This window comes from Corvus kubaryi, unplaced genomic scaffold (genome assembly GCF_017639235.1).
Source record: "Corvus kubaryi isolate FWS band 111438036 unplaced genomic scaffold, C.kubaryi_AGA036_p1.0 37322, whole genome shotgun sequence".
Lineage (NCBI taxonomy): Eukaryota > Metazoa > Chordata > Aves > Passeriformes > Corvidae > Corvus > Corvus kubaryi.
Window position 1 is genome coordinate 7,461,558 of NW_024581101.1, and position 13,448 is coordinate 7,475,005.

Below are 13,448 nucleotides of genomic sequence, written 5' to 3' on the forward strand. Positions count from 1 at the left end.
TGCAGCAAATCATCTGGATCCTGATTGGAAATTATCAAGACATGAGCAATCTCCCAAGGCAGATTTGGCAGCTACTAGTTCAATCTTTTGCCTGCTTCTTCTGCATTACATCACAATCCCCCTGCCAAGGAAATATTATTGCAAATTACTCATCTTTTCCCAAATCTTTCACACATCAAGCTCCACAAGGCTCTCATCACAGGGCTTTCTTCACCACTACAGGAATCACCTCTGTGGCTCTTCACTCATCCCCTTTCAGCCTTTGCTGTCATTTCTCCTCTTTCCTCGTTGATCTTTGGATCCCCTGCAGGGGCTGTGCTCCAACCTCCAGATAACTAGGATCCCATTGGGGTCACACACAACGCCAAGGTGAGCAAGAGAGAGTGGCACTAAGTGTGTCAATGGCAGAAGATGAGCCAGGCAGGGTGAGCAGCCATAGGGGTGAGTGGCAGAAAAGGAGCACTGCTCTGGCCTGAGAGTTCAGGGGAGGAAATCCTCAGCCCCTATTTGGCACTAACCAACCCCATGGAGAAGGCAGCACCGTGGACAGCAGGAATTTGTGCTCAGGTGGAAATTCACATGCAGCCATCTCAGTCTGGGAGCCCAACCAAGACACTGCATGCATGATCAGAGGCAGCAAAACCAATCTTGAATCCCTTGCAAAGCAATGCAGAAGCAGAGAAATGATGCCTTCCATGCATGTATAGACACTGCAATGGTGTCACACAGCCCTTTTGCCTCGGAGCTGTAAGCCCAGGTGTTCTGAGCAGGTCATGTTGACATCACATGGAGCCCTTTCCCTGCACACTGCCACTCCTGCTGCAGCTGTGGCACCATGGTGGGAATGCTCACCTCAGTTCCAGCCCCAGCTTGCTCCTTGGCCAGGCTGAACACCTCCAGCCTTGGGGCATCATCTTGGTAACAAATCCACCATAAAATCCCTGTGACCTGTGAGAGGAACAGCAGAGAGCAGAGAACAACTCTGCCATCTGCTGATTCCTCCGGCTCCTCTCCCTGCCCCATCCATCCCTCCATCCCTGCCTCACACAGCCACCTGGAAAATTGTGGCTAAAAATGAAGGGTCTCCATGCTGGGATGTGACGCCACAGGAGATGCCAGAGAAGCCCTGAAGTCAAGCACACATCCTGCCTCACCTGCCAGTGCCCCAGGGATGTGGTCACAGTTCAGGCTGCAGAGAAAAGAGCTTTGTGGGGAGAAGAGCAACATAAAGCTGCAAAAGCTGCTGCTGACATAACAACATTCTTTGCGCTCATGCAAGGGACAAGACCTGTTTAAGGAAAAGAGAAAGCCCAGTTTCCATAAAGCACTGATGCTTCAGGAATTCCTCTTTCTGAAGACACCTCAGGTGCAGGTTTCCTTTGCAAGGAATCGGCACCTCATGATTGGTGAGTGTCTTGTCAAAGGTTCACAATGGCTTTCCTCACAGTCCATGGGAGCAGGGCTGGCTCAGCGTGTGCTCAACCCAAACACTGGCAGCCACGGCGGGGAAGAGTGGGTGACAGTCCCAAGCCAGTCTTGCAGCCCTGACACCATGACCAGAGCGGGTGCAAAGCCTGGGTTTGGGCTGAGCACTGACCTCACTCAGCTGGTTCTCCTGGTGGTCAAAGGAACATAGACAACCCCCCTTTTGTAGGAACTCCTGACTGGGCTGAGTACAGACACCTGAGCAGCACAATCAGCTCAGTGTCACCTCAGTAGTGAAATTAAAAGGAAACAAGACATAAGAAATATCCCTGGTGATATGAAAACCACCCTGCCTGTGTGGGAAGGTACCTCATGGACTAAACCCTGGACACTGGGGCACTGCAAAGCAAAGGAGCTTTGGCTGCAGAGATTTGGGAAGACTCTCAATCTTACGGACAAGAACATCACTGGCAGCACAGTGTCAGCTCATGCCTAAGTTCACACCTAAGCAGCACAGAGGCAGCTGTGTGTGATAAGTGGGAGTGTTGAAGCACCAGAAATTAATTTTCTCTTTTGTTTTCCTCTACAGCAGTGTCCTGGAGTACTGGGGTGCAGGATCTCCAGGGCTGAAGCACCAGGGCCTCAGCCACAAATTCCCACCTCCACACCAAAGCTCCGAGAGGGTTCTGGAAAGGAAAATAGTGGCAGTATGACGACAAATGCCAAGTCTGCGTCTCTGGGTCTGGGGACTGCCTCTCCTTGTAGCACTTGGGGTGTCCACCAGGTGGGGGATGGACACTCCCTGTGGCAGTGCTGCAGTGGGATGGTGTGACCAGAAGTACTGATATGAGGGCCTTTAAGATTCTAAACAGTAGTTTCTCTTTCTAAACAGTGAGAAAGCTGAAACCATGGTTGCTGTGTAGATGAGCTGCCCCACCAATACCTTATTTTCCCAAGGCAGATTATTTCCTTTTCAACACAGGTATCAACGGCAAAAGGCTGGGTTGTGGCTTGAGCCCTCCTTCCTGCTGGCACACTGTTGCCATCACAGCCAGACACACTTGTCATCAGGAATACCTGCTTTGAATTTTATTCTTTTGGTCACCACCCAAAGATCTGCAGGTCTCCAAACACCCTGGTCAGATGTCTGTGCTAAGCATCCTTTCTGCAAAGGGTGCTGCGCACTTGAAAATGAGCAATGAGGACAATAGGGGTGGTCACGCATGGCACCTGGTGATGGCACAACATTGGATGGGCCAGTTCAGCATTCTCCTCTGCCCTTTTCAACGCAGAGGATATGCATTTCCAAGAGGTGGCTCCAGCCTGGGTAGATCACAGCCAGCAAGGCTCTGACATGCAAGCAGGACATCTCCAAGAGGATATTGCAGCCCCAGGTCCTGCATCCTGCTGATGCTGGGAGCAAAGCCATTACAGCTTCTAGGTACCTGTGGTTCTTACTGGCAGACATAGGGTGCTTCTCAGAGCTCACTGTCTATTTACAGAGGCTGAGAGACCTCAGCTCATCTCACATTTACCACAGGGGCCAGAGGTGCATCCAGATAGTGCCCACAGAGCACCAGCCCTTCTTGGATCCCCACGCCTGGCTCCTCTCCCACCATACTCAGGCTGTGATGGGCTGGTGGCTGGAAACCCCTGAATGTGTCAGCAGCTTGCCAGAGATTTCCTGTTAGATGTGGAAAAAATTGTATAGAAAAAACAGAGAAACATGGCTTGTTCAAGCACTCTGTTTCAGGATATGATGGGGTTAAAAAACCCCCCAGACTGAGATGAGTATCCACATGCAGGTCCCCCAGGATGAAGTCACACCAGAGGGACAAGTTTCTCATGGAGAAGACCCCTGCAAACACATCTCATGCATAATAAATCAGACACAGAGCTATGTGCCTCATGGGTGTGTGCTAGTTGTGGGTCCAGATCGCCACATCAAATTGCATGGCCATGGGATTTCAACTTCTTTGCTGGTGCCCAGGCTCATCCAGGGTGCCCGACAGCACATCCCCACACCCCCTTGGAACAACCATGCCCTTACTTTCACTGATGAGAACTCACCTGAGGATAGACAGATGCTTTTCAGGACACACGTTTTCTTTCCAGAGCAGCTCCCTATAAGCCCAGGCTGTTGGACATATTTCTCCTCACTCGCTTGAATGAGTCACCAAACCCAGAGGCTGTAATTCCCTTTTAGCAGAAAAGTGACCTTATTTCAAAGTGGAAAATCTTTGGCCTAAAACCCCCTGCACACCCAGAGGGAAGTATTACACAGAGGTGATGTAGTCAGAGAGGCTTGAATGCTGGAATGGCCACTTGCTGCAAAACACAATGAAAGGAAAACCCCAAACATGCTGTTCAAGGAAAACATTACCGGCATTAAGCATAAGGAAAGGGAAAAAAGGACCATTTCTCCCCAGTATTCAGGGAGGGGAAGATGAACATGCAACAATCACCATTTTGCTGAGCCACAAGAAAATCTACCCACGTAAGTATTGTGTTGTCATCTCTATGACAGTAATTGGGGGAATCATACCGGAAACCAAGTTCAGTGGTTGGACAGAAAGCAAACCTAGAGCACATCCCAATCTGTTCTCTCAGCATCAGCCTCCTTACATCCCCTTTCAGGCCATGAGCCAGCCAGGATGTGCATCCTGTTTGCCTTTGGGATCTGGGCATATAGATGGATCTGGAGAGATCTGGAAGGCAGGATGCTCACTTTCTCCTGCTGCCTGCGTCTGGTTGCTTATGATACCTTAGATAAGTCAGTTGGTCTCAATTTCATCACTGGTGAAATGAGGCATCTCTGCTGCTGGGAAGGGTAAAGATCCAGAGTTATAAATAGCCAAATGGATTCAGCATATATAGAAAAAAATCGTTATGCCAGCTCTAATCTGCAGAGCAATATAATTTCAGGGTGGATTGAATCTCAGTGTGAGGCTGCAGGAAAAGCAAAATCTTTTTTTCCCCCAAGATGAGTCTGTTTTGGACACAATGGTAATTGCAGAGTGATATCCAAGTCCTTATGTCAAAGTTTTTTCATCTTAGCTTCCTTCCCTGTCTTGTTGAGTGGCTGGGTGGGCATGTGGCAGCCAAGGTCAACCCACCACAAGGTCCCAGCCCTCCCATGAGCTACTCTTGAGCTGCTACCCTGCAATGCAGCTCCTGAGGAACATCACTGCCCTTCCTGGCTTCCTTGCCCAGGAATTCACCTGGTTTTCAAACTGAGCTGAATCACTACAGCTAATAATGATGTACTGCAATGCTGAGTCCTAGTGCTGCCACAAGCACACAGCTGTGAAGTTCTGTTGCACTGACACATACAGAGTCTCTAAGTCACAGCCTGGATTTGGTGCAGAAAGGCAAATTTACCCCAAATTCCCTCCATAACAGCAGAGCATGCAGCCTCTGGGGTGGTTGTTGGGGTCTTTGAAGAGTGGACTCGGGTGAGTTTTTTTAAGTTTTGCAGGGCAAGAAAATCAATGGAACTGAAAGTCAGTTCACACCACAGTGCCCACCCATGCAAAATTATCATGAACCACAAAACCAGGTAATTACACAACCTCCTTCTAATGTTTACCACATTCATTTTCTGAGCACTGGCTGCTGCATAAAGCAGCCTCAGCAGACTTTAGGTAGAAAAGACCTCTTGGTCTGCAATGGGCAGAAAACCCATTGAGCTTGTCCCAGAGGGTAGAAGCACAGGATTCAGGTCTCTGAGAATGAGCCCCAGTTTTCAAATAAGAAAGTGTTTTGTACAAACCCAGAGCTCTCACATCGCTTTCCTTCATATACCTGAGATCACAGGGAGAAGATGTAAAGCAAGTTTTCCACCCTGTATGGTGAGGATGGACAGGCATCTCCCAGGAGACTAGAGCCTGAGGTTCAAGGTACCTGGAAAGAACTATATGGAAAGGCCAGATGTGATTGACAGCAGGCAATGGGCATCTCTAAGACAAACTATGTCCTTTTAGCCCATTTCAGGAGCTGCCAAACACTGTCCCCACTGATATCCACACCAGGTTCTCCAGGTTCTCTTTGGTCATGGCCAAAGGCACTATCACACAGCAAAGATGTGGATAATCACTCCTTGTTCTAAGTAGATTTACTAAAACCGTGAGATATCCCTCTCCAGACTTGGGAAGAAGCACAATTTACAATCCCTTCGCACAGGTGGGGACATGCCACAGGGTGGGGACCCTTCTTGCATGGCACAGGTGCAGCAACGTTCCCTGGAAACCTCCGCTGCCATGTCCTCTTCACAGCCTTGGATAACCTGTGTTCATAGGATGGGGCAAATTTCTGCTCCATCGCAGAATGAGGAGGAAATTTCTTCCCTAACAGCTGCCACTACAACCCTTTGCAGCGTGGTGGCTCCTGCTGGGTGGCAAGGTGCCAGTGAGTCATTCATAAAATTATGCCTCAGGTAGGAAAAAGGTCAGAGCTCTGCATGGGAAATTAAATGCTCTTGAAGTTCTGTAGCTGTCCTGGGGATACTAACATACAAAATTAATGAGGAACCCTTGAGGGTTTCATACATCTGTCCCATGTGCAGCCTTGGTGAGCACCAAACCCCAGCACATGCAGCTATGAGATGTGACTAAGGCCAAGGAAGCACTGACCAGACACAATTCCTGAATTTCTGTGTCCCTGCAGGGTGTGGTGGTGGCAGGAGCTCTCCCCTGGATTGGCAGCACATTGCCCAGTGGTTTTGGTCCACACACACAACATTAGAGGATGTGAGATGGGGTAGCATGATGCTCAGCACACACCATCACACAGATCAAGGGCTGGATTATGATTCCAGCCCAGCCCAGCTGGAGCTCAGGAGACACCAGGCATAAAAGCCATCCTACATTAAGATCACAGCTGCAATGCTGACCTTCAAGAATAGCTGACAACCAAGGAAATTAAGGATCCACCTTGTCCACATCAAAGTTTGCCTGTAACTTCCTACACTGGAGGTTACATCCAGAGAGCTGCGTTTAGGAGAGCCCTGTGCTTCCTGCTGTCCCCCACAGCATCCCTGAGCTGGGAGCACCACGGTTTGGTCACACACTGCAACAGAAACAGTTCTTTCTCCTTGCTTCACCTTGTCTGATTCTTGCCAAGCTGCTCTATAGCTTCCACTTCCTTAGCCTTGAGAATTCACTGGTTTTACTGATGCAGTGCAGTAATGTGGCACTTTTCCAAGCTAAACCTGATGGAAAGTTTGCTTCCCACACTGCACTGTTTGACAGCAGCTCTGGGACATAGCATGGCTCCCTAGGAAGCAGTGGTAGCTGTCAGAGCCTGGACCTTAGGAAGAAGATCTGGCTTGCCTGCAGTCTGTTACTGTCACCTTTTGAGGACTAAGGCATATGCAAAGCACTGTGCCTGGAGCAGGCATGAACTTTGCATTATCCCTCTTCCACTGGGCAATGCAGGCGGCTTTACCAAGTATCTTTCTCTTTTATCAAAAGGCAAAAAGGTAGTATTTGTGTTCCTTGCCCTAAACCATTACTTATTCTTGGGCCTTTTGCTGTTTATACAGCCAATATACTGTTCAAAGACTGCAGCAGTAGCAGAGTGTGACGAATGTCAAAGTCCTTGCATTTACTGAGCATGTTTGTAATCTGAACATCTCCAGATGAGCCTTGTACTGATGGAGCCTCTTGTAATTACCATGCCAGCATCATGACGTGGCATCTGTCACCCAGGAGCTGCACCATGTATCTCTCACAAGCCCCAGCAGCACCATGAGTGCACTCACAAACCAGAGGCAAACTTCATGGCACATGTGCAAATACATTGCACACCTTCAGGCACACAGAGTGATAATTGCCAGGTGCTGGAATGTGCAGAAGCAGCCAGACATTTGGATTTGCTGTTTTGACTGTTCTCACTCTCCTTGCATTGTAGTGGTGGAAGTAACACAAACCAGGAAATAAAGAGAAAAACCCTGGAAAGCAAAGAGAGATGCAGTATTTGTTTGATCCAATGACACAGGAGACTATTGCACATGTGTGAAGACCTGTTGCAAAAAAATACATATATAACAGGGTGAGATCAAGCAACCTTCCTGACTGAGCCATACTGACACAGCTAGACTTCCCAAGTTAAGAGGAGATGCTCATCCTCTGACCCTGCCACCCACACACCAGCAGCACCCAAGCACAACATAGAAGCCCAGCAACCCCTGGAGCATCACTGCAGAATGAACGATCACATCATAATCACTAATACTATTATTTTTCCAAAGAGATCAGCTAGGAATACATTAAATTTTTTGAAGAGAGATTTAGGGAGATCCAAGCTCAGAAAACAAACAAAAAAATAGTGGATCACATTTGTCCCCGGATATTCAGTTACACTGAGCATTCAGGAAAAATGTAAGACCAGACTAATTTCCTCCATGGGCAGAAACAGTATCTTCTTTCATGCCATAAAGACTATAGGCTCTCAGTATTTTTCCTGTATGCTAGATGAATGAAATAGAGCTACTTGATTTTAGAGCCACCAAGGAATTAGACTGAAGTGATTGAAGCCATTGCTTCTGAAGGGTTCTTAGAGAAGTCCAGAAACAAACCAGATCTAAATGCAGGCTTGCAAAAAGGGCTCTTAGTTTCACATCCAACCACATTTAATCATGAAAACCCAAAAACTGGTTATTACCTGAATAATTTATCCAAACCTACTTCTGAATAATCATAAATAATCAAAGTAGCTGTCAGCCGAGACAGCCTCAAGAACATGCATCAAGAGCCAACGTAACAGCTTAAAAAATCCTGCAAATGCTTAGAATGATTTGACTCATTTAATTGCTTAAATGAAGCCAAAATCCAATTTAATGACACCCTTGTAGACAAAGAATATGTCACAAATAATGCATCAACAGAAATACATGTTTAAAAAAGTAAAGCTGGTTTTGCAGCAGATGCTCATTTACATATGTATCGATTTAATTGCAGATTTCTCTTCCTCCTTTCAGGATTGCTTAAAAAGATGAACACAATCCCAGAACTGCACTAACTGAGCCAGAGAGACTAGAGACACTAATTTCTTCCTTTGGTCGTGCCTACAGACATGTGCAACATTCCTGCTCTTATTGACATAAACAAACTCAGAGGCATGGGAAGGACTGCCACAGCTGCAGCTCCTGATGTTCCTCTGCATCTGAGGGAGCCTGTGTCTGCCTTCATAAGCATAACAGGCAGAATCAGGCCAGGAAATCCTGGGCTTTTCAGTCTGCATTAAAGCAGGTTTCTGTGCCTGCTGCAGCTGTGTGTATTAGAGACCAGGGCGTGGATTTGCACAGGGGTATAAACCTGGCTCTGGGTTCTCGTGCTCCCCAGTTGCAAAACCACAGAAAGCATTTTTCCCAGGCAAAGAGGAGCAATAGAGAAGGCTCTTATTTTCCTGAAACCCCTCCCTTCCCAAGCTTCTTCATAGAGACAGGCAGCCGTTCTCATTAGTCACTGTTACACAGTTGTTTTGTGCCCTGCAGCCTGTCAGTGTGGGAAAACCGCCTGGAATCAGAGCAGCCTGGCAGTCTGCTGCAGCACCAGCTCTGCAGGATAATCCCAGAGCTGCTTCCCAAACTGTCATTTCTCACCAGTATTTTCAGGCTGCTTTCCTGTGAAGCAAGAAAAAAAACCCAAACCCCAAATAAACCCAATTCCTTTTTGGGATATCTCTACCCAGCCTGTGGGCAGACAACAGGTTTCTGTGCAGGCAGGGGCATCCTTCCTTGTGCCTGTGCCAGGAGAATGCTGCCCAGGATGCCTTGCAGGGATGAGGCACATCCCTGACTTTCTGTCTGCCCAGGTCTGTGAGCTCCACTGTGACTTTGCCTCCTGATCTTCCCCATTGTCCCACCATCCCACGGGTGTTCCTGTGAGACGAGCCCCACAACAGCGTGTTTTTAAGGGCAGACCTAGAAGCCTCCTCATCAGACCCAGCTCATCCTCCAGCCCTGTCCTGACTCATGCCCTGTCAGCAGCTCAGCCCCAACTTGATGGGGAAGGAGCCCCACTGACCACCTCTGTTCAATGTACCACCTTAGAGGTGTTACATGTGGATTTTATGCCTTAAATCCATCTAATAAACCAAATTCTCTGTAATAATTTTTTTGCAGGAGACAGTAGTGCAACCATGATCTTGCTCCTACATATTTGAACAAACACAGAAAAACAGTCCCAATCATCCAGGGCAGGTGTTGGGCAATCATTTCATGCTCCGTTTGCAAATGTAGAGGTCAGCAAGAGGGTGCTTAAATCCTGCATGGAGCAGAGTGGAAACAGGCCCAGCCTCTCCTGCCCCTGCTCTTTTAGTCAGAGTAAATCACCTTTGTGCTACACAGCAAATTTGGTTGTTGGGCATCCAGAAGTGGCACAGTCCTTAACTGCTGTTTTTCTAGCAAAGTCCCTTTGTCATTTGCAAGCACAATAATGCCTGACTGTTCTTTGCACACTTCCAGTCAGCAGTCATTAGTGCAACCTTGGGAAGGGGAAAAAAAGAGAGTTTTCATGCTAATCTTTTCCTAAAATGTGGCACAAATCCAGCACCAATGAACAATGTGGGGTAAGTGGAACTGTGACAGTATCACATGCCTCAAATGTCTTGGTTATGTGACAGCTTGACTAAAGCCAGGAAGTTTACCTTAAGATCTACTTAGTCTACCTTAGAAAAGAAAAACCAAACAACTTTATGCATTAAAAAGTCCAGCTGGAGAACTTTCCTTATTGCCCATCATTTTTAATTGGCTGATGTGTTTTTCCCCTGGAGTGGGTTGAGCACAGTACCCAGACTACACACATTGTACCTTGGCTGGGGAGCAGCATATGGCAACTTCTCTTATATATCATTTATCCAGCACATGCTTGAGACTTGATGATATTTGGGCAGTTCACATGAAGCCCCTGGAGTGTGGGTGCATCTCCACTACTCTCCAGGCACAGGATGACAGTACCCAACAGACAGCTGGTGCAGGATTATTTTAGGCTGTATTCAGTCACCAGCGATGCCCGTTGGGTGTTCAGTACATTCAGTTTCCTTCCATCCACTCAATTTGTTTTTCTGTTTGGCAGAGGGATCTATCTAAAGTGACATCGCGCTCTGGGAAAACACAGTATTGGGAGCTAATTGAGTGCTTTATAATTCTGAGTTTAGAAACTTTTTATTTTTGTGGGGGAAAGAGCTGTTATTTTATCCCTATCTCAGGTAGAAAGGTCATAATCAGGAGCTGTAATACTGCTGTATTCCAGAATGAAATGCTGTTTGATAGTAGTTTTATAAGCCTGCGCTGATTCCAGCATTAGCCTTTTGGAGAAAGAGAGGTGGGGAAAACACAAATGTCCCTGCTCAGACACAAATCCAGAGCTTGCAAATCCCAGGTTGGGGCAATGGAATGAGATGGGGGTACAGAGGTGAGGATGAAGGTCACGGACGCAGCCACCTTTCTGAGGGCTTTGCTGCACCCAACTTAACCCCCACCTAGAAACCAGGCTTGGGGAGAGCACGAATCACAGCAGTGAATTCCTGGCACTAGGCTCAGCCAGGTTCATGGTGGCTCACAGGGGACCCTGGGCACTCCTGCTGAACCCTGGTCCTGCGGAACACCGCATCTGAGTTGGCTCACATTGGCTCAGCCAGCTCCATTACAGCTCCAGTCACCTGAAAACATCCTCTGTGCTGTTCTGGAGAGCCCAGCTGCTCCCTGCCCACCTCTCAGCTACCCTTGCACCTCCTCAGTAAATTGTGATCTGTAGGATGTGACCTACAGCAGCTGCTTGTGCAGCAATATTGTCAGAGCAGTAACCCTCTGACATGGCCCATGATACTGAAACCCCTCCCAGATACTAAGGCACCAAAACCAGCAGTTTGGTTTTCAGAAAAATTTCAGTTTTCTGCTGAAATCCTCCAAGTGTAATGATATATGCTAGCTCAGAGGAGTACCAAACTCTCAGTGGGTCAGCAGCTAAGTGGAATAGAGCCCTGAGCCCAAAACATGCAGTGTTTTAAACCAGACACTGCATGAAAAACACACAGAACAAAGTGTCGCAACACTTTTTCCCTGGACCAGGATTGCTGTGCTTGGTACAGCCTGCCAGAAAAGAGAACTAAAACCCACAAGCCAGTTGAAAATTCCAGTGATGACTGAGTGTTTACCAAAGGCTACAACATGCCACATGGGTACATGAGGTGTCCCTTGCTCACCTGGGAGGGGACAAATTAATTGACACCCAAACAAAAATGAAAGCAAATGAAAACTTGTGTTCCCTTCTTTGAAAGGGATGAACATTGCTGCCTTTTATATATATATATATATATAAAACACTTTAGGTTTTTCTTTCATAGCAAAAGAATCTCTCTTGTTTGTCACTGCAGTCTGGGACTATTTTTAACTCTAATGAGTGACTAAAGCAGGGTGGAGTAGCTAAACCAGCTCGCTGCTCCCAGCCACCCACAAGGTTTATCTGACCCTCAGAGGAAGACCTGGACCAGGGCCAGCTCATGTGAGGAGTCAGAGTTTGCAAGACGCCTGCAAAGTGTCTGTGTCCTGGGTCACACATGGTGGAAAAAATGCACACCAGTTCGTTCCTGCAGCTGAGTGAAAAAAGGCCCAGACTCCACACAGGGCAGGCATGTCCAATGCTTGACATAAATCTCTGAGACTAATGCGTCTCAGAGATGCGTTAATCTCTGACCAGAGCTCATAGAGCATGGAGTTGGCATCGCATCTGCCCATCAGAAAAAGACAGGACAAAAGCCATCTGTGCAAACAAGTTATTCCTGGACTAGAGGACACCCAATCAAAGCCAAGTAGTGGTTTCTCACAGGGTTAGTAAATTAATAGAAAATCATGAAATCATTACGGTTGGAAAGATCGCCCAGAGCATCGAGTCCAATCATTAACCCAGCATCACTGTGTTTCACCATTAAACCACATCCCCAAGAGCCACATCCACACACTTTTTGAACACTTCCAGGGATGTAACACCTGGCCCCTTTCTATCCTTCAGAATGGTCGCTGCAGAGGCCCATTAGCATTCAGGGAGTCAGAAGCTGTTGAAAAGGGAACATCCAGTATCCCTTCTCCCATCACCTCCAGGACTGCTGCATTCAGAGGAGGGATGGAAAATAACTGTGGGAAGTACCAGATGGCAGCTGCTGGATGCAGTGTCCCAGCTGCCAAGTCCTTCCCAGGAAGGAGAGTACACACTGAATGGGAATGAAGACACAGTCACTGGAACATGACGACAGCAGGACAGCACAGGAACACAGCAACAGCCTGGGCTGGAGAACAAGAAACACTCCACTCTGGACAAACAATATTTTAGAGGAGCATATATGTGTATCTGTATTGTTTTAATCCATACACATATAAATAAAAGCCTATCTGATGTAGAGAACTTCTGTGAAATGTTCAAAACTCTATTATACTAAAACATTAGAGGCAAATTGGAGCAATGGGTTAACTATGGTTATTGCAGAAGAGCAGTGAGACGCCATAAACGCAGGCACACTCTGGTGCATGGTGCTGTGGTGGTGTAAGACAAAATGCCAAAGTAGCAGAGCCTCTGTGCCGCAGCTTTATATTCCATCCTCATTCCTCTAAAAGCCAGGGAAGAGAGCAAGTATCTGTGTGCCTGGTGTGGAGCCTGCACTGCCAAGGGGTCCAGGGACCTTTGGGCTACTTGGACACTTGCTCCCTTTCTCCAGGTCTGCCAGACAGCTGGACACTGAGGACACAAACCTTGCAGCAACGGCTCACAGCGTTACCCTGTCAAGGCAGATGCCTCATGTTCTTGCAATAAGGGACAGGCATTTAAAAAATTGGTTTTTTCCCCCCACACTGTCCAAACCCACTTGGCTGATTCACCAGCACCAAGGACTCTATAAGCCGTCTTGAATATTTCCCAGCTGTAACATGCCCAGAACCAAATTGTTCAAGGAAGCACTACATTTAAGAGCATTTAAATCTACTGTCTTCTCAGACCTTGCACAGAAGTTACATAAGCATCTTCCTTTGG